Below are 20449 nucleotides of genomic sequence, written 5' to 3' on the forward strand. Positions count from 1 at the left end.
TCTCTGCTAGTTTTTGTTTTCTGGCTCTGAAGGAATTGTGCAGGATTTGCTGCATGTACGTATAATGATATCCATTCTGGTAGTCGGTCTTGGGAAAGCGCCTCGGATCTCAGTTTAATTATATTGAGTTAGTAGTAGTAATAATAGCATTAATAGTAACCCTGTGATCAGAGAAATCTTCCTTTTAATGAAGAGAAGGAATATTTCAGCTTCCAAGTTTCCCTCACTGTGTTTTCACAGAGTCTAGATTGCTTCTAACGCGTCTGAGCCCACTTTCCCTCCGTTTGCTCAGTTTCTTTCAACATTTGCATTTTCTTTCAGCCTGTCAGCATGAAAAACCCTCACGCAGTGATGCCTTAAAGGCAGCGTTGTACCTTCATAAGGACGGTGACACTGTTGTGCTGCCTCGTTCCCTCCTCACAGCAGAGGCCCCTCCCGGCTTAGCCAACATCCCTTCCGGTGGCCAGGGTCCTCCTAACTTCCGCCACCACTAGAAACACAAGTCTTTCCTCTCTCAGTGGGTCTTCCCGCCACCACTGGAATTTGCGTCTTTGTCATGTCTCCATCAGCTCCAGAAGAGCGGTGGATTTCACGTGAGCTTCCCCACATAGTCACATACGCCACGGAGGACCCTCTGTGACCCAGCTTGTACACACTAAGGCGCTACTGGCCGATCCTCAAACCTTCAACGGTGTCAGCATTGACTTTATGCCACTTTTTTCTTTCTCTAGACTGTTTCAAGGAACTTGTAAACGGTTCTCTCACTGTGCGCCTTGGTCTCTCTCTCTCTGCTCACTGCCACTTGGCTCGTTCCGATGAGGCCGAGTCCAGCCAGGATTTTCACCTGCGGAAGCCCACCTTGGTCTTTCTTTAGGGCCGCATATCACATAGTACTCAGCTCTTCTACATTCTCTTTTCCCAAAACTCTGAGCCCGCTCCGTCAGCGGGTTGCCTCACACCCATTTGGAAAGCAGGGAGGGACGTAAATCCTTAGAAAAATAGATAGACTCCATCAGCTTGCATTTGCTGTGGCAGGTGATAAACTAGGGGGGTTAAATTTCCAGCGAGTGAGAGCCGTTAACACAGTAATGGCTCCACCAAAAAAGAGGTTTTTGAGTGTCTTTCCCTGGGGGTCTTTCAAAATAAAATGAACCTGCTTCAGATGATTTAGGGGTACAGATTAGATGACTCTTCAAAATTCCTTCCAGTGCCGAGTTTCCATTTGTCTCTCCCAGACTCTGCCCTCTGACTTCAGAAGGCTGAGTGAAGTTTTCCCCACCTATGGTTTCTGTTGTCCCTACTTTGTTGATCAAGTGAGATACCTTCTTGAAAATCCATCAAAAATATATCTGAAGCCTGCTCTGGGCCACATATTCAATCTGGGAACCTGATGTCCTTTCATTTCTGACCCCGAATAACAATCAGGCATCTCTACCCACACTTGGCCGTGTCTTGGATTTGCTGATCTGATGATTTTCTTTGTCCACGTTCGTCTTACCAAGTGTTGAGTGCATGGGCATTTCCCTGAGCCACTGAAGGTCTCCCAAGAAATAGTTCAACAGTGGAATTCTTCACTCGAGAGGGTAACTATGAACCCAGACATGTATTCCTATGAAGCCTTCGGAATTTAAAAACCAAAGAAGATTGATTCTTGCCATCTCGCTCCACCCAGGTGCACTGCATGAATTAACTGGGTAGATGCTACACCAACAATTCACTTGCTCCACAAACATCCCTGAGCACCCACTCTGTGCTGCGCCCAGTGCTAGGGAGATGTCCAAAGACACAGCACAGCGTTTTTGGTGAGCAGGGCTGCCTTCCAAAAACATAGCACATCCTATGACAGAGAAGGGAGAGAGCAGGGAAGAGGGGAAGAGCCTGGACTCTGGAGCCCAACCCACCCGAGCTTCTAACCAACCACTTCCCAGCTGTGTGACTTCACTGAATTTGCTGCTACCTTGATCTTGGTCTCCCCAGCCTGTAGAACTATGAGAAAGAAATATTTGTTGTTTAATTTTGTTTTAAATCCTGCTAAGCCTTGGTTTCTTACTCTGTGAAGTGGGGCTAAATGTAAGATTGTGGCAAAGGTTAGGCGAGCAAATGAATGTGAAATGTTCAGCCAGTGTAACCGGTGTGAAGGGCCCATCGAATATGTAATGACGACTCCCGGCCCCTGAATTTAGCTGGGCTGTTTGGTTGAAGGCATGTCTCAGCAGGGCTGCATTCAAAAAACAAAGAAAAATACAACGTTTTGAAAGGTAATATATGCCTTTCCTGAAAGTCTCGAGGAGGTAGAAAGAGTAGTGTTACACAATTGAAGGAAGGCTGGGCTCCCCACCCAGGATCATGACACCTCTCCCTCCCCTAAGCCACCTCTCATCCACAACCCCACCTCCCTGCATTCCATGATCCCCCTCACCCTTTCCCAGCCTCCGGGCTCTCACTCTCCTTCCCTCTCCCAAACCACCCCCAGCACACCCCACCCCCCCACTACTGGGTAGCTGCTCTTGGAGCCTCCTCAGTTGTTTTGAGCCATCCCAGGTATTTGTCGGCATTTCTGAGGACTGTGGAGGTCGTGAGCTCGAGGGAAGTGATTTTTCCCACGTGCATTAAACAAAACTGGATTTTAAAGAGAACACCTCCAGGCGAATCTGAAAAGATGGAGGAGAAGGTAGGAGAGGGTGGGAGGCAAGGTGTTCGAACTGTGCTGCAAGACAGAACGGGCATGTGTCCTTCCAAAGCATGGGGGATAAGTATAGTTCACTCTGGGAGGCAAGCAGGGTCACCAGTCACGCTGAGATGTGTGTGGCAGGCATGTCACGGGCTGCACAGAGCCTCTGGTCACTCCCCACCATCACTGCGAGGGCAGGGATTTCTGCAGAAGTTTCAGGAACGCAGTGGAGCGCCCCGCATCTCTCCCTGGGAACCCAGGAAAGCTTGCACATTCCCCACCCGGGAAGAAAGCACGGAAGAGACGCCTGTTTGGCGGTGCCACACTGGTCATCAGCTCCACACTCCCAGGCCACGCTGATTTCTCCAAGGTCACACCACGTCTCCAAAGAGGAACAAGGCATTAAAGAATCTGGATTCAAAACAAAGTTGGTGTGCTGTGAGCAGCTGCCCAGAGCCCCTCATGCAGCCCCAAACCTCACGTGGCTCTGGGGGCGATCTGACCACCGTGAGAGCGGGTGTCTGGACGCGTACTTAGCAACAGCTCTCTCGTACATTAACAGAGCCTCCTTCACTAACCTTGACTCTGCCCTTAATCAGATGTGCTTCAAGGTGGATGGAAGGTAAAGAGAGATTGAAGTTCAAGGAGTGCAATCCATGTGCCAGGAGCTTAACATATGTGACTCTGCTGAATTCTTGTTACAATAGCGAGGTGCTGGGGCGCCTGGGTGGCTTAGTCGGTTAAGCGTCCGACTTTCGCTTAGTTCATGATCTCGCGGTTCGTGGGTTCAAGCCCCGCGTCGGGCTCTGTGTTGACTGCCAGCTCAGAGCCTGGAGCCTATTTCAGAGTCTGTGACTCCCTCTCTCTCTGACCCTCCCCTGCTCACGCTGTCTCTCTCTCTCTCTCCTAGAAATAAATAAAAATATATTTAAAAAAAACAATAGCTAGCTGCTATTATTCCCTTTTATAGATGAAGAAACTGAAGCTTCAGGGTTTTAAACAACTTGCGTGAGGTCACAATTCCTAATAAGAAGCAGATTTAAAGCCAGGTACGTCTGATTCCAAACATCTACCTCGCCTGTAACTCCACAGTTTCCCTTTCTGCAGTGTTTAACCTTAAAGTTAAAGCCTGTTAACCCTTTAGACCAACTTACACATTCATAGATTAAGGCTTGATGAAGAGACCCTTAAGAGAATCACTTCCACAGAAACAAATCACACACGAGGAGCTCAATTAAAATCATCAATTCATGCATCACTCAAAACGCCATACATACCCTGTCATTTCCATCCCTGGATGTATTTATGTCCCAGGTGTGTTCAGAATGGAAGAATGAGCGTGATCTCTGACATGCAAGTCAGATAGGATTTCTCTGCAAAAGGAGGGAATTCACATTTTGAGGACATTATGGTCTAGGTCAATACCGGCCCTGAGCGGTCAGTTGGAGTACCCATATCACACTGCACAACTGTGCATTCAACGCTGCCATTCACCGTTTTGGGAGCCAAAATAAATGTGTGTAATTTCCCCCCCTACAAAACATAGACTCAAATTGCAAATGAACCTAATTCCTTCCTTTCTAAAAGCACATTGCCTAAATGGGCTCCCTTTGTTCACCCAGTTAATGAACTCTTCTCACTGCAAGATGACAGACTAAAAAGAAAGGGGGGAAAATCTTTGATTAAAAAAAAGAAGAGGAACCGCTTAATCATTACCCACCTAGTCTGGGAAGTCTGCAGAGCATCTGGAGTGGCTCTATTAACACTTTCTTTCAAAAAAAAAAAGGTACTTCTTCACTGGGACCTGGCTTTATTATGTGTTCTTACAGCGTATCTAATTTGACCTTCCCAAGGGACATCTGGGTCTATCAGGAGACGGGGTGTCGTGTCTCAGAGAGAAGAATTAAGGGAAGTCAGTGGGCCCCAGAATCTTTGTTCTTTTATCCTTCCTCTGCCCCTCATAAGGAGAGCCAAGAGGTGTGAGCTTACTTGCTGAGCAGCTGGGCAGAGGGAAGCCCACAAAAACAAAGCCAGGCATCAACACTCTGGCTACACAAGGCACCATTCAGGAGACGGGAGAGGAAAAGCCAGGTCCAAATATCCTCTCTGTCATGAAGCCTCACAATATGGAAGTCTTGTGTCCGCAGCCAGTCCACCCTGGATGGCCCTTGGCCAGGCGATCACCCCCAAAATCCTTGCGAAGGGAAAAAGGGGTTTCAGAGGCTTCCCACACAGTGAGTAGCATGTGACAGCCCCATTCCCCAAGGCACCAACAGTTGTCACTTGTGACTCCGCTTCTCAAAGCTCCAATGAAAGTCTCTTGTGAGGCTCCGCCAAGGACTGGGCCTGCCTCCTTCGGGCCCCCAGATGGCTCCCCGGCCTGCTGGTGACCTGGTATTCATGACAAAACCAAAATGATGCCAACACACGCCGACACAGGACTCAAGGGAAGAAAGCTCCAAATCCTCCTGATGAACCAGCAATTGCAAGTTGAGGACAATCTTTGAAAATGTGGGTCGGGGGACACCTGGGTGGCTCAGTCGGTTAAGCATCCAACTTTGGCTCAGGTCATGATCTCACAGTTCGTGGGTTCGAGCCCCGCGTCGGGCTCTGTGCTGACAGCTAGCTCAGAGCCTGGAGCTTGCTTCAGATTCTGTGTCTCCCTCTCTCTCTGACCCTCCCCTGGTCATGCTTCTCTCTCTCTGAGAAATAAATTTAAAAAAAATTTTTTTTAAAAGAAAGAAAAAAGAAAACCTGGGTCGGAGAACACATTACGAGCCATGTGTGCNACTTTGTAGCCATTAAGAATCCTAACCAGATGGAAAGCAGCAAAGCACCTCTTCGGCTCTCTCAGCTACTTGCAGTAGCAAAGCGCACAACTAGTTGAATTACATAGTGTACAAATAACCTGTACCAGAGACTTCAGGAACCTGTAATTAGCAGTAGAGGGAAGTTGGCCTGGGTTTACAGATTTCCCTAGAATAAGATCATTGCTTTCTATACTTCTCCAGTTCTACGTGAAGAGCTTCTTTGCAATCCCTTGACAACTTTCTGAAAGTTTATGCAATATAGGAGGCAAGGAGTTTATAGATGTAAAACTGGACTCTGGCAGGAGGTACTCAAGGGCCCCAAGAATGGTCTGAAAATTCAGGAGCTCTGGGTTTACACGGAGCTCCTGCAATGTAAAGTTTTCTCAGGTTGTAATTTTGTGCCTCAGTTTTCCTACCTGTAAATTGGGGAGAAGACCGCTATTAAATCTCATAGGACTATTGAAAGGATAAGAATTTTAAGAGATTAAAAACATGCTGCAGACATAAACTACGCGTGCAATTTATGAGGTTCCCTTATTCTGAGATGACCAAGGCACCAACCTCACTTTGGTAAAATTTTCTGAGGAGATGCTGTGGGTGGCCAGGAAGTGATCCAGTTGCTGGGAGTAAACAGAGCAGCTAAGTCCCTGTCTTTAAGCACCTTACATAAAAATAAATAAGCAGTTTACATTTTATTCAGAGGTGNAATATAATATAATATAATATAATATAACAATAGCTCAGGTATTAGAGACTGGAGGTTGATAAATGGGGGAGGGTGCTGCTATTTTAGGGCAGCCAGATGCCGTCTAAGAACTTGGCATTTGAGCAGACACCTGAATGAATGAGGAAGTGAGCCATGCCAGCCACGTGGGCATTTGAGAAAGTGGCATCCTAAGCAGAGAGAACCGCAAAATACAAAAGCTCACCATTGCTCAGTATCCCAGTCAGAAAAGAGACAAAGATTGTCCCCTAAAAGAGGGACTGAGAAGGTGAGGTCTAGACAGACACGGAGATCACACCCCACTCCTCAGGCTTTCCCAGTCTGGACAGGGGCAGGTGACGATGGACAAAGTCTGTTGCCGTGTGACTCCATCAGGTAGCTGACAACCTGAGACTCGGTAAGAAGTGAGCTGTAGCAGCCTTCTACGGTTTTCCGAGACCCATATTTCTCTGACCGTGAAGATCCTTCTACTTTTTTTCTTTTTTTAATGGGAGTCGAATTGTGTGTGCCACTGAGCATGGCCACAGGGAGCTTCGTAAGTGGCCTAACTTCTAGAAAGCCGTCCTGCTCCCCATCTACACTACTGGCAAAGCCAAGCCAGGGCCGCGCTCTTAATACACAAAGTGCCCATTACCTTCTCACTAAATATTATTTTTGCCAGGGCTTTAGCAAAATTACAAGCCTCTTTACAATCTGAATACACCCCACCATGGTGCGTATATTATCCTAAGCCGTAAAATGGTTTGAGGTTTCTTGGGATGGGAATGGGTATAAAATTACAGTCCATTTTTATTATATATTTCTTTTCATTACTCTCTGTTATATTTCTTAGATCTAACCAAAATAATTCTTGCTCTGCTCACTGTTTACAACCTTCAGGTGTAAGTAGATGGTCCCCAAGTTCCCCAAGAACATCATTTACTGAGCTCTACGTATTCAGCTCTTTTAATCTTTCTTCATAAATCCAGCTCTCCCCTTCCATCACTCTGGTCGCTTTTCCCCCAACGTTCACCCCATTTGTCTGTACCTGGGTGGTCACTAGAGGCTCAGAGATGAGCACAGCTTTCCAGGTGGGGTCTCAGCAGGGTCGTCCGTAACTCCAAGTGTTGGTTAGCAGATCCATTTCCCTGTCCTCCTGGGTCCCACATTTCACCCCTGACAGGATCATACAAAGGGAACACAAAGGAGAACACCACCAATTATTACCCTGACCCGGAAAACGGGTCCTGGGAGGAAGATTACAAAGCTGGGCCCCGTTCTATTTCGAGCCCGGAAGCAGTCACAGGAAGATGGGATACAAAGGGAAGGGATTCATTTTCTCCTTTATCTTCAGTAACAAGAGAGCAGGTTTCACCTCACAGCAGAGACACTTTGTCTTCACTGGTATGAAAAACCTGCCTGGGGCCTGAGCTTTCTGGGGTTTCTCTCCTTCTAGAAGTCACTGGAAGGTTCTTCTTGAGTGAGACGGGACACATGGAGGAACGTCCGGTCCCAGGAGCCTGCGGAGGGCAAGACTCAGCAGTTAGTCTTGTCTTCGCCACACCCTGTCCTTTCTGCGCATGCTCTTTCCTCTCCCCGGTCACAGAGAGGGCGCCTTCCTAGCCGCTCACCGCCGTGACCTGGGAGTAAACGCATTTTTCACTGGCAAGTTTAGCGAAGGAGAGAAAACGCATGCGCAGACAGCTTGCATGCGTTCCTACGGGTCGGTCACACCTCTCTGGCAATTTTGTTAGCTCGCGTTTCTCTCACGTGATTTGCCCAGGTCAACCTTGGATAACGCTTGTGGAGTAGGAACGTGCCAGGGACTGGGGAGATGGCCCCAAAAAGGAGATTAGAATGCTTTTATTTTTTATTTTCTTAATTTTATTTTCAGTTTATTTTTTTAATTTATTTTAGAGAGACAGAGGCAGTGCGAGTGGAGGAGAGGCAGAGAGAGAAGAGACAGAATCCTAAGCAGGCTCTGCGCGGCCAGCGTGGAGCCTGACATCAGACTCGAACTCACGAAACTGTGAGATCATGACCTGGGCAAAAACCAAGAGTCGAATGCTTATCTGTGACTGAGCCACCCAGGTTCCCCTAGAATGTGTTTTTAAAAAAAAATTTTTAACATTTATTTATTCTTGAGAGACAGACAGAGTGTGAGTAGGGGAGGGGCAGAGAGAGAGGGAGACACAATCCAAAGCAGGCTCCAGGCTCTGAGCTGTCAACACAGAGCCGGATGCGGGGCTCGAACTCACGAACCACGAAATCACGACCTGAGCCGAAGTCCTGGGCTTAACCAACTGAGCCACCCAGGCACCCCTCTAGAATGTATTTTTAAACTGGATATCATGGGGCATGTGGCCTCATTCTTCTGTAAGCCATGCGCTTTGGGTAGGTTACATCACCTCACGGGCCTCAGTTTCCTCATATATGAAACAGACGCATCTCATTGGGGCTTTGTGAAATGGAAGTGAGAGGCGCATAAGCGAAGTCCCTGATACTTAGCTCATTTATTCAGTCTTAGTTTTTCTCCCCTGGGTGGGGGGATGCCTCTCAGGGGGACCTGACTCGGATAGACCTCATAATATCTCATGCTTACAAAATTTCATAATCATCTCTACTTAGGGAAAGTTAGTGTTTGAAGGGGAGAAAGCTGCAAAGAATACAGTTAGTCAAATCCATTAGTAAAACAGCCTAGAAGTTCATAACCCAGCTTTGATCTGTAATTTGGAAGAAGGAGCTTCCAAATACTTGAGGGATCGTTTTCCCCCCTTGATGTGATGTTGGAACTTAACTCCCATTAACCATTACAGATATAATGAGTTGGCATCCAGGGGAAACATACCCTCTAGTGCTTAATGAACACAAAATAAAACATTTCCTTTTATCTTCGACATCCACCAGAGCAATTTGAATGATGATATTCATATTCATGATGCATAAGACCCTTCCATCAGCTCCGTATTGTCACTAAGATTCCTATGGAATGCCAATAAGTATGCAGAGATCTTTTTTGATGATATGCTGGTCTGAAAGCTGCTGCAGCAGATGAATCACAGGGTCCCAGGTCAACAGAAGGTAAGAAACATTCCAGAGGAGCTGTGTCTTTCTGCTCGAACCAATGGATGTTGGTGGTCTTGAAATAATAACTTCCAAATAGGGCACAAATCACCTTTAATGGAGCAGGGACCCTCTCCCACCTGATAGGATGAGAACAGGCCAGTGACATTAATGAAGGCCATTCTCCCAAGCATGGGATTCTGCAGTTTGCCCAGCTGGTACTAGAAAGGGCAGACCTGGGACTGCTCGGGCTGTCTCTCTCTCTCTCTCTCTCTCTCTCTCTCTCCTAGAAATAAATAAAGCATTAAAAAAAAATTAATGCTTTATTTATTTCTAGGAGAGAGAGAGAGAGACATAGCGTGAGCAGGGGAGGGTCAGAGAGAGTGGGAGATACAGAATCTGAAGCAGGCTCCAGGCTCTGAGCTGTCAGCACAGAGCCCGACGCGGGGCTCGAACCCACAAACCGTGAGATCATGACCGGAGCCGAAGTCAGACGCTTCACCAACTGAGCCACCCAGGCGCCCCACAAGACTATATCTTTAATGTCTTTATCTTCTCACCTTTCCTAGCACAGAACCTGGTGCACAGTGGCTAACAGTTTTGAAGCATTCACGATGCACCAGGTCCTGGGTTAAGCATTTTACATCATATCGTCTTATTCATTTCTCGTCACAAGTCTAGGAGAGAAAAAGATAGTATTATGATTCCCTTTTTATAGATTAAGAAATTAGGGTCAGTTTAGAGAATTCTAAAAATCTGTCCACGGTCGCTCAGTAGATGTCAGAGCTGAGACTTGATTCGAGGTCTGTCTGATGCCATTCCCTGTGGTCTGAGCTACACACTCTTGTGTACTCAGTGAAATGTTTGCTGAACAGCACTGGAGACAGGAACGGGCTCATCATCTGCCAAAGCTGGGTGCCTTTCATAAGCTTGTGGATACAAAGAGTAATTCCAGTATGAGATAAGTCTAGAGGAGGTATATAACATTCTGTAAAGGGCCATACAGTTTTATTTTAGCCTTTGTCACAACTACTCAACGTTGCCACTGTAGCATGGCTGAGGCCCAATAAAATTTTACTGACAAAAACAGGCAGTGGATGGATCTACATGGTCTCTCCCATCTGGAATCTGCCAACTCTTGGTCTATGGTATCTTGCCAACAAAACCAATGGCTGCATTAAGTTGGGGGACAGGTAGATGCCAAAGATGGAGCATAATTTGATGCTATCTTTTTCAGGATTCCAGAGGGAAACAGATGACACACTCAACGAGTTAACTAAACAGAGTATTAAGGGAGGACTTCCCGCTGAAATGTGCAGAGATAAGAGAACCGATGAAGGATAGTCAAACTTACAGGGACCAGCAATTACCTACCCTAGGTAGGCCTGAAGAGACAAAGGGAAGAACATTATTTTTATTGAAACATGGCCTGAGCTGTATTCATGGGAAAGGAGCCTCTATCAGGGATTATGGTTCTAGATAGAAAGTGAAGAATACTTCCTTCTATTTAAATTTGAATTCATAGCCACATGGGGCTGGTAGCTACCAAACTGGGCAATAGTGTTCCAGAAGAAGAGGTTGGGGTAGTGGTTCACAGCAAGAGGGCGGTCAATCAGATGCCAGGCTCTGCATCATATTCTATGGTCAATGGGAAGCCACTGAAGAGTGCTAGTCTGGAAACGACCAGAGTTGTGTTCACTGCGAATTGCAGCGTGTGGTGGATGAAACACGGTGTGCTATAGAAGCTTTGAAGATGCAGCCCCAACTCAGGAGGAGGGTGGGGGGAGTACCTTAGGAGAGGAGTCCACACCTGAGCAGAACTGAAGCTGTGAGCAGACCTTTGCCAGGTAGTCCTAAAGGCACCGGAGACCCCAGCAGATGCAAAGTGAAGGTTGTCGTGTTCACACTCAGGGAGGCCCAGGCGGTTCTCATAACCCAGGTTCTGGTGCAAATGGCAGCAGGCGTGAAATAGGGCTGGGAAGACACAGTGTGGAAGGCCCTAGAAGGAAGTTTGGGGTTTTCCTGTAAAGATGTAGGAGCTTAATGAAGGCTTATAAACAGAGAAGCAGAACTGAAGTGTGACCCTGAGTTAACTATCAACCTCTCTGAACTTCTGTGTGTTTTGGCAACTGCTCAGCGCTGATAACTAGGCTCCCCTCGCGTACCTGCGTGAGGGCTGCGCAGCCGTCCTGTGGCCGGAGGAGCCGCACATGTGCACACACCTTAGCCAGGGCTACCCCCTCTGCACTTGCCATCTCGGGATGTGTCGCAGCTTCCCTTTCTCAGCTGCCACCCCCACAGTCTTGACGCTGAGCAATCTGGAACTTCCTTTCCTCAAATCCATCCCCTCCTCTGTAACACCTCCATGCTTCTCCACAGAATTATGGGTAGTGGGGACCCCGAGTGGGGGGAGCCAATGCTGACTCTGGAACAATGACAAAAAGCAGCCATGTTGTTCCATAGTTTGTTAATAAAGCAATGTCAAAAGTTCTATTCGTAACAAAAACCCAAGCCGCCGTGGGTATTAATAGTTGGTATCAATTCTGAGTGGTTTTGGTTTTGCCTGAAAGACCCGCCTTCCCTCACCCCTTTCCCTAAGAACAAGCTAAAGCGAATGGGGTAGGCTTGTTACAGGTGGAATCTCCCGGGAACTCGTTCAGAGTATGATTATTCTCCAACAGGAGATCAGGGACGGACCCTCCACTTTCAGAGGGCATGACGCAACGGGCAGCCATCAGAGCTGCGACGGCCAGTAAGGCTGGCTGCACAAATGACGACTTGGGGGCGGGGGCAGGGAATCTGTTGCCACGTCATTGAAAACTTTGGAAAACAATCTGTGTAGGAATAGGCTTTACTTGGGTCAGAGGGGTGGGCAGCGACACAAAATCTTCTCTGCTGTGGAGTTGCTCTGGGTTATTTGTTCTGTTTCATTTTTAAACGTTTGCCTTAAAAAAATTCTTTTTTTTATTTTAGAGAGAGCGCACAAGTGGAGGAGAGGGGCACAGAGAAAGATCTTAAGCAGGCTCCGCACTCAGCACGGAGCTGGATGTGGGGCTGGATCCCACAACCTCCGGGATCGTGACCTGAGCCGAAATCAAGAGTTGGGGATTCAACAGACTGAGCCACCCAGGTGCCCCAGTTATTTGTCCTTTCTAAGCCATCTGTCATGGCTGAAAGAAAGCTGGGGGATCTAAAGCAGCCCAGAGGTAATATGGTCCTGGATGAAGAGCTGCCCCATGACCTGACCCTTGTGAGGCTGTGCTTTAGAGGTTAGGCCAGAGCTTGAAAAGCCCGGGATCCATTCTTCTTCCCTGTCCTGTCAGGACTTGTTGAAATACCATCGGTGCAAAACGAAAGAGAAACTACTGTCTGCTAAAAGCTTTGCAGCTAATAGACTGTAGAGTCTGCAAGAAAGCTGAGCCATAAGAAATGAACTCTCAGGACGTAATCCGTCGCAAGAAAGAGCTCATCCAGATCCCAGCTCAGCCAGTGGGCCCAGGAGCACATTGCTTCACTTCCCTGAATTTCTGTTTTCTTACCTGTGTCTGTAAAATGAGAAGAAAATGCTTCTCTCATCAGGGTGTGGCAAGGAACATATGAGATAGTATTATGTGAAGCATCTGGCAAAATGCCCAACATGGAACTGCTGTTCAATATTTATAAATCATCTTAAAGATAATTGCCATATAATAAAGTAATTTGTTCATTTGGCAGGTGTATATTGAGTGCGGCTCTGTGCCAGGCATGGTTCTAGTTGCTGGAGGCACATACAAAGCCCCTGGATTTCTGGAGTCTACTGTCTAGTGGAAGACGCAGAAATAAAATAAATCTATTAAAAAAAAAAGCTAATATCATGTTAGGTAATGGTAAAATAAAGAAAATAAAGCAGGATAAGGCCAGAAAATCTGTCAGAGGATGTTACTTCACATGCAGAGGTAAGGAAATGTCTCTCTGAGGAAGTAACATCTAAGCACAGAACTTAATGGAATGAGGGTGATTGTCGAAGGAACGGCAGGTGCAAAGGCCCTGGGGCAGGTATGTTCTCAGTATACTGCAGGGACAGCATGGAACTCAGTGTGGCTGGAGAGCAGTGTGGCTCCACAGGAAAGAGGGGTGGGTGAGTGGGAGAGAAGTCCCAGGGGCTGGGTCATGAGCTCGACTATTTTGAGAAGTGTTGGTAGCTTCATGTGTGTTTATCCTGTCTCTCTGATGAAACTGAAAATATCCTGGGTCAGTGGAGCAGAGCAGTGACTAGTATCAGATACATCTGGGTGTTGGCCAAGCTCACAACTTTATATCACATGGAAAAGGGCTCTTAATCTCTCTAAGCCCAATTTCCTCCTCTATAAAATGGACATAATAATGGTGCCTATCTCACTGGAGTTTTATGAAGATTAAATGAGATAATTTTAGTAAAGTTCCCAGCATTAAATGCTCCATATGTTAACTATTATTATTAAGGGCAGCAGAACTTTTCTGTGCCCGTTTCCTTTATCAATCAACAAATACATATTAAGCTCTTACCTTTGCAGGCTTTGTGATGTATAACCCCCATACTTCCCATGTGTGTGTTGAGCACATAACTCGACTCTTAATTAATTTTTATAGACTTACAAGACAGCAATAACTTTCTGACCTAGAAGTCAGCTGACTGATAACTCCATGCAGATCCCAAGAACCAGAAAGAGAATAAAATATGTCTTTGAATTCACAAAACACCTGTCAGAAAGATTATGCTCTAAAGCTATGAACCTGAATCACAAAGAGCTCTTCATTCCTTACACGCTTTTAAACCCAATCACATGCTCAGTCAGTCAGGTTTCTCAGGTTTGAGGGTTGGGAGGGACAGTGGCTAAAAGCCGATGCGCTGAATGTAAAGAGAGCAACACTGCAAAAGAAGACAAAAGTAAAAGTGCAGAAAACAGAGAGGAGAATTCAAAAAAGGAATACAAGAATCTATTCACTCACCCCTTTGTTTATTTATTCAATAATTCATTCACCGAACAAATACTTATGAGTGACTCTTGTAACCTAGGCACTGTTTTTGGGACCCGGATACACGAAGATACCAAGAACATTATCCTTGCCCTCACGGCATGGTGAGGGGAGACAGTCCAGGGAACCATCTGGATAGCAGGGTGAGCCTTAGAAAATATTTTTAACCCTTTTGACGCTCAAATTTTCTCCTAGGAATAATAATCCCTATCTACCTTACATAGTTGAGAGAGGGACGGAGGAGTTATGTGTGCAAGTGTGTATAAGCTGAAATAGCTGGCACCTGGGTGACTCAGTCACTTAAAATGTCTGACTTTGGCTCAGGCATGATCTCACGGTTCGTGGGTTCGAGCCCCGCATCAGATTCTCTGCTGTCAGCACAGAGCCTGCTTCGGATCCTCCATTTCCTTCTCTCTCTGCCCCTCCAGCTCCTCCCTGTTTCTCAAAAATTAAAAAAAAAAATTTTTTTTAAATTAAAAAAGACATTGCAAAAGGATTTCACAATATATACATTAAAAAAACCGTCAGACACTGTGATGTACTGCGTTCACCTCCTGGAACAGATCAAAGCACGTCTCCGCACATGGGTGAGTGACAGCTTCACAGGCGCTTAATGCCTCAGGGGGGCAAAAGGTGACAGAACCGTGTAAGGAAACAGAAACTAAATGAGCCCACAGGTTTGTTTTTTTCCCCTTAAAATATTATCCATCACAATAGCCAAAAGATGGAAAGAGCCTAAGTGTCCATCAACAGACAAACGGATCAAGAAGATGTGGTTTATCTATACCATGGAATACTACATGGCAATGAGAAAGAATGAAATCTGGCCATGTGTAGCAACGTGGATGGACCTTGAGGGTGTNGCTGGAGCGGGGGGAGGGAGGCACAGTGCGTAACCCTGAGACCTGTTGCACCAGGTAGAAAGCGCGGTGGTCTCACAGCGCCCTGTCCTCCTTTCTAGAATCTCTACCTCGGTTCAAGGAGACAATTTCACAAATATCAATGTAAACAGAGATGGAGGAGGAAACTGCGAGGCACGTGGAGGAAGTAGACAAGATCCCTGCCATTCGGGAGCTCGCCCAAGGCCCCAGACACTACGCACTGGCGCTCAGCGGCACTGAGGCACTTCGGGTGATGATTTCACTTAGTTGTTTCTCCCACGGCAGGTCGCACTTGCACCCGCTCTCTTGTTGTGTATGAGTTCCCTGAGGTGCCTGCATGGCTCAGTCAGTTGGGCGTCCGACTTCCGCTCAGGTCATGATCTCACGGTCTGGGAGTTCGAGCCCCGCGTCGGGCTCTGTGCTGACAGCTAGCTCAGAGCCTGGAGCCTGTTTCGGATTCTGTGTCTCCCTCTCTCTCTGTCCCTCCCCTGCCCGTGCTCTGTTTCTCTTGCTCTCAAAAATAAATAAAACCAAAAAAAAAAAAAATAAAAAAATAAGAGTTCCCTAAAAAGGAGCTGGTTTTACTGAAGCTCCTTCTTTCTTCCACCTACCCTCCATTTGTCCCTCTGTCTGTCCCTCCAGCCCCGCATTCCTTCCTTCCTTTCCCCTTACCTTCCTTCCTTCCTACCAGCCAACTATTACTTACTAAACATCTGCAATGAGCCGAACATATCTGGATGTAGAAGATACTACCTAATAAAACAGTCCTCGACCTTTGCCGCTACCATTCTGGTCGGGAAGGCTGCTTTCCTGGCCCAAACTCCAAAACTCCATGTGTCTAAATGTGGTGCTCTGAAAAAGAACTCTGTCCTTGAATAGTGTCCTTGAAGATGCTAGACTGCACACGTTTATCAACACACTGGGGCATTGCTTGAATCGGGCCTCTGAAACAGGCAACAGAAATATTTTGACTTTATAAATAACACCTTAAGTATATTTATAGTGTGTCTTTCCAGGACACAGCTCCAAGCATCTGAAGATTTATGCGATATAGAGAGGAGGAAATCGTCCTCGCGTGATACATATGGAAAGCGGGTTTCAAAAAATCAAGTGACAAATCTTCGTAGGATTATCAACTTGAGGACCCTTGTCAAGCAGTATCCCCACGGGAGTCATCTTACTTAATTTTTTTGTCAACAACTTGGTTAAGTGGATTGTATAAATGATTCAAAATATGTCTGAGTGGCTGGAACTAGAAGGAAAAAATGGTTTTTAAAACAACCTTGACAGCGTTTCCTGCTGACAGACAAGGGGGCAGAGATGGTGAACGTTCCCAAAGCGACAGGTCCTTCTTCACAAGGGAAGAGGGTTGTGTGAAGGTTTAACACGTTGAGCCCAGCTGCTGTCTGAGAAACTCTGTTCATTCTAGGATGCTGGAATTTTGAACTCAGGGGGAAAAGAAGAAAAAGTCTGGGAGATGAAGCCTTGCTGATACTGTACAGCTTTGGTTTTGCGAGGAAACGATTAAAACATTGACATTGAAATGGCCCCTAAAAAAGCCCTGGGGTGTCCCGGCTGGTCATTTACAGCCTCTCAGCTCCAAGTTCTCTCTTCATCGCTTTGCACGTGGTGCTGGAGTTGGATCCTGGGGACATTTGTCCTCTGCCAGGTGGCCCTATGTGGACCTTTGTCACAGGGGAGCTGCAGGAGCGGTGAGGGAGGAGGTGGTTTGTCTTCCTGGTTCTGGCATTTTCCTCTCTCTTCCTGTTCCTGCAGCAGTGGGGACGTCCTGTGGCGCTCATCTCAGTCAATTACGCAGTTCCCTTACAGGTGGCGGTTACTAGAGAGTTCTGCCAGATCCCCAGCCAGCTTCCTAGAAAGGACAATGCCCCCAACGGCTGCTTCCTGAGGAGCTGGCCCGCGATCCAACTGGACCCCAGAGGGTGGGGTGTAATGAGCATATTGAAGAGGGTGTGGTTATCCCTTCTGGCCATAACCACACCCTCTTCAATAAGGCCTGAATCTCAATTTGGCTCTCATAAAGCCCTCTTCCAAATTGTTCCTTCCTTGGGTTATCTGCCTCAGTTCTAGGTAATAGCTGCTATTTGTATAATCTTAGGAGTTTCTTAATTCCTTATAGTACGAATTCTGTTACTGGTTATTAATTCTTTACATTAAACTTTCCCTGTTCATTACTGTGTGATGATTCCTGTCTCTTGACTAGACCTTGATTAATATACTCCTATCAAACAGAAATGTGTGCTTAATAGTTCATCATAAGCTATGCATGAGAAATTCTATGGTAGCACTATACATGATAGCCCAAATGTCCAGTAAGGAGAAGAGATAACTAATTTGTGGTATATTCATGGAAAGGAATGCTATGGAGCAATGAGAATAAAAAAACTACAAAAACATGCGACAACACAAACAAATAGAAATATAATGTTGAGTGAAAGAAGCAGAAACAAAAGAAAACATGTATGTGATTCCATTTCTGTGAAGTTTAAACACAGGTAAAACGAATTCTGGTGCTAGAGAGCAAGAAAAGTGGTTATTCCTGGAGGGGAACAAGGAGCTTCTGGGATGTGGGTAATGTTCAATTTCTTGGCCAGGGTATCAGTTATCCATATCATTGTTGATGCAAATTAATTGAGCAGTGCATTTTTGATGTTTGAAAATTAGTCATGCTGAAAAGTATTATCTATTTAATAAAAATATGTAATAAACACATACATATTTATTGAATTTATGAGGTATAAATTATTTGACTCAAATAATAAAGTCAGGCTCACTCATTCACCGAAAATTTATGAACATATTATATACCAATCACTGTATATAGTGCTAAGGCTCTAGAAATAAATTAGTTATTCCTGTCTCTGTCCACAAAGGGCATGTTCTACAGAGGAGACAGATATGAAAATGACAACTATAATACAATGTGATTCATGGATTAGTTTAGGTATGGATGGAGTGCAGCAGATAGAGGAGGGAGCCAAGAATGGAAAAAGCTACACACAGAAAAGTGGTGTTTTGTGGGCACCTGGGTGGCTCAGTCGGTTAAGCGTCAGCTCAGCTTATGATCTCATGGTTCGTGGGTTCGAGGCCCACACTGGGCTCAGAGCCTGGAGCTACTTTGGATTTTGTGTCTCCCTCTTTCTCTGGCTCTCCCCTGTTCATGCTCTGTCTCTCTCTCTCTCTCAAAAATAAACATTAAAAAAATTTTTTTTAAAAAGAAAAGTGGTATCTGAAAGGGGACCTTCCCTCTGCACAGTGTAGAAGTATCTACTCGCTCCAGTGTCCTCCATAAAAGAATGAGTAGGAGGTGGCCAAAGAGAAAAGGGTAAGGGTATTCCGAGCAGACAGAACAGCATGTGCAGAGATGTGAATTTTGAAAGTCACTGTAAATGTAGAGAATAGAGAGTGTTTAATGTGGCAGGATTCCAGATAGCACTGGAAAGCATGGCAAGAGATGAAACCACAGAGGTGAACTGAGGCTTGATTGTGACATGTTTGTATACCTTCTACAAGTGTGAGTTTTACACAAGGAGCGTACAAGTGCTATATAGCTAGTCTTCAGAGATGCCCTTCTGTCNAACCAAGAGAATCTGGTATAAGTGACACTGTGTGACTTCTGAGGCCACTGTGGCTTCTGCCTTGATTTCTTGGAAAACTTGATTCAAGGGGGTCCCAGTCATCCTATAATAAACCCGGCTATCCTGAGTCCACACTATGGTGAGGAAGCACAGCCTAAGAGACACCATGTGGGAAGCAGTGTTCCTCAGCCCAGTCAAGCTTTCAGGTGATTCCAACTTTAGCTGACATCTGACCACAACTGCATCAGAAATCCCAATGGAGAATGTGTTGCACGTAATCAATGTACAGAACTGTAAGAAAGAATTTTTCAGCTCTTATAGTACATCATGAATCGCTACATTTCAGAGTGGTTTATTACACAGTACTAGGCAACTGGAAGAGACGGCTTGGAATAGCAGTGTGACACAGAGTTTGAGTTTGGTTTTGAAACACAGTCTGGGGATGGCATGGAGGATGGGTTGAAGAAGGCAGAGGCTGAAGGTACCAAGATGTGTTTGGAGGCTTTCACAGGAGGATGAGTGGATGCAGAGGCTGGAATCTGGAGATACTTGTGAGGCAGAATTGACAGGAAGTAGAGGTCAAATAAATGTGTGGTGGGAGGGAGAGGAAGACTGAAAAATTTTCAGGTTTTTGCCCAAAGAGAATAGGTGTGGATAATGTCCCTAATAGAAATAAGGGGCTTTATGGGACATAGATAATGAACTATGCACATGCTTCAGCTGAAGAGCTTACAAAGATATGTTGGTGAAGAAGTCAAATAAGCAGTTTTATTTAAGGCATACAGGAAATTGGGGCTGTACATGTCCACATATACCCACAGAGACTCACAGTTACATACAATGATGGTTGAGATTAGAGATGACATCACCAGTAGAAAGTGTTTAGCACAACTAGAAGAGGGACACATAATGGAATTTTGGAAGACTTGGGGCAGAGGAGGAAGAGCTTGCAAACAAAACCAAAAGACATAAGTCAGAGAATTAGAAGGAGAAACAAGAGACTCATGTCTTATAAGCAGATGGAGAAGAGAATATCAAGAGGATGGAGATTGTCAAAAGCCACTTCAAGATCGAGTAAAGGAAGACTGTGGTGGGTGGTTTTGATAATTAAGAGGTCATTCGAGGGGTCTGAATGAGACTACCTTCAATAATCTGGCTTTGATCAGAGTAAAAAGCAGAAACTCTGAATTTAGATTATTCTTTAAGATATTTGGTGGCAAGATGAAAAACAAAAATAAGTTTGAGAACAGCCATAAGCTATGAGGAAGGAGGAGACTAAAGACAGGTTGGCTGGCAGGAAGTCCCTGAACCATTGGAAGGGGTGAGATAGAGAGGTCTCCAGAGTCATCTGTTTTATGGGCGCCTGTTCTTCAAAGTGCGGTCCACAGACCAGTAGCATCAGCATGAACTGAGAACATGCTAGAAATGCAGAATCTCAGGACACATCACAGTTCTAGTGAATCATAGTCTGCACTTAAGATCCACGGGTGATTGTGATTGTGGCACCTCACAACAACAGGTAACATAGGCATTACTGTTCCCATCTTTATCTAGGATGAGACGCAGGCTCAAAGAAGTTGCCTGAGATAGTGGAGCTGATTAGGGGCTCAGCCAAGATTCTATCCCATAGACAACCAAGTTCACAGAGGTTTCTACTTTCACTCAATTCAGGAGAATTGTTTCAGATGGCAACACCTCTGACAATCAATCAATCACAGGTCTGTAGC

At 45.8% G+C, this 20449-nt stretch overlaps 1 long non-coding RNA gene across 1 annotated transcript; it reads right to left on the minus strand.

Moving 5' to 3' along the window:
• Positions 1-5466: 5466 nt before the first annotated feature.
• LOC144237104 (uncharacterized) lies at positions 5467-7689 on the minus strand. Its single transcript, XR_013336757.1, has 3 exons — positions 7560-7689; positions 7233-7360; positions 5467-5897 (listed from the first exon to the last, which is right to left on the minus strand). It is a non-coding gene; the product is annotated as an uncharacterized LOC144237104 (long non-coding RNA).
• Positions 7690-20449: the final 12760 nt, after the last annotated feature.

This window comes from Crocuta crocuta, unplaced genomic scaffold (assembly GCF_008692635.1).
Source record: "Crocuta crocuta isolate KB4526 unplaced genomic scaffold, BGI_CrCroc_1.0 scaffold266, whole genome shotgun sequence".
Classification (NCBI taxonomy): domain Eukaryota; kingdom Metazoa; phylum Chordata; class Mammalia; order Carnivora; family Hyaenidae; genus Crocuta; species Crocuta crocuta.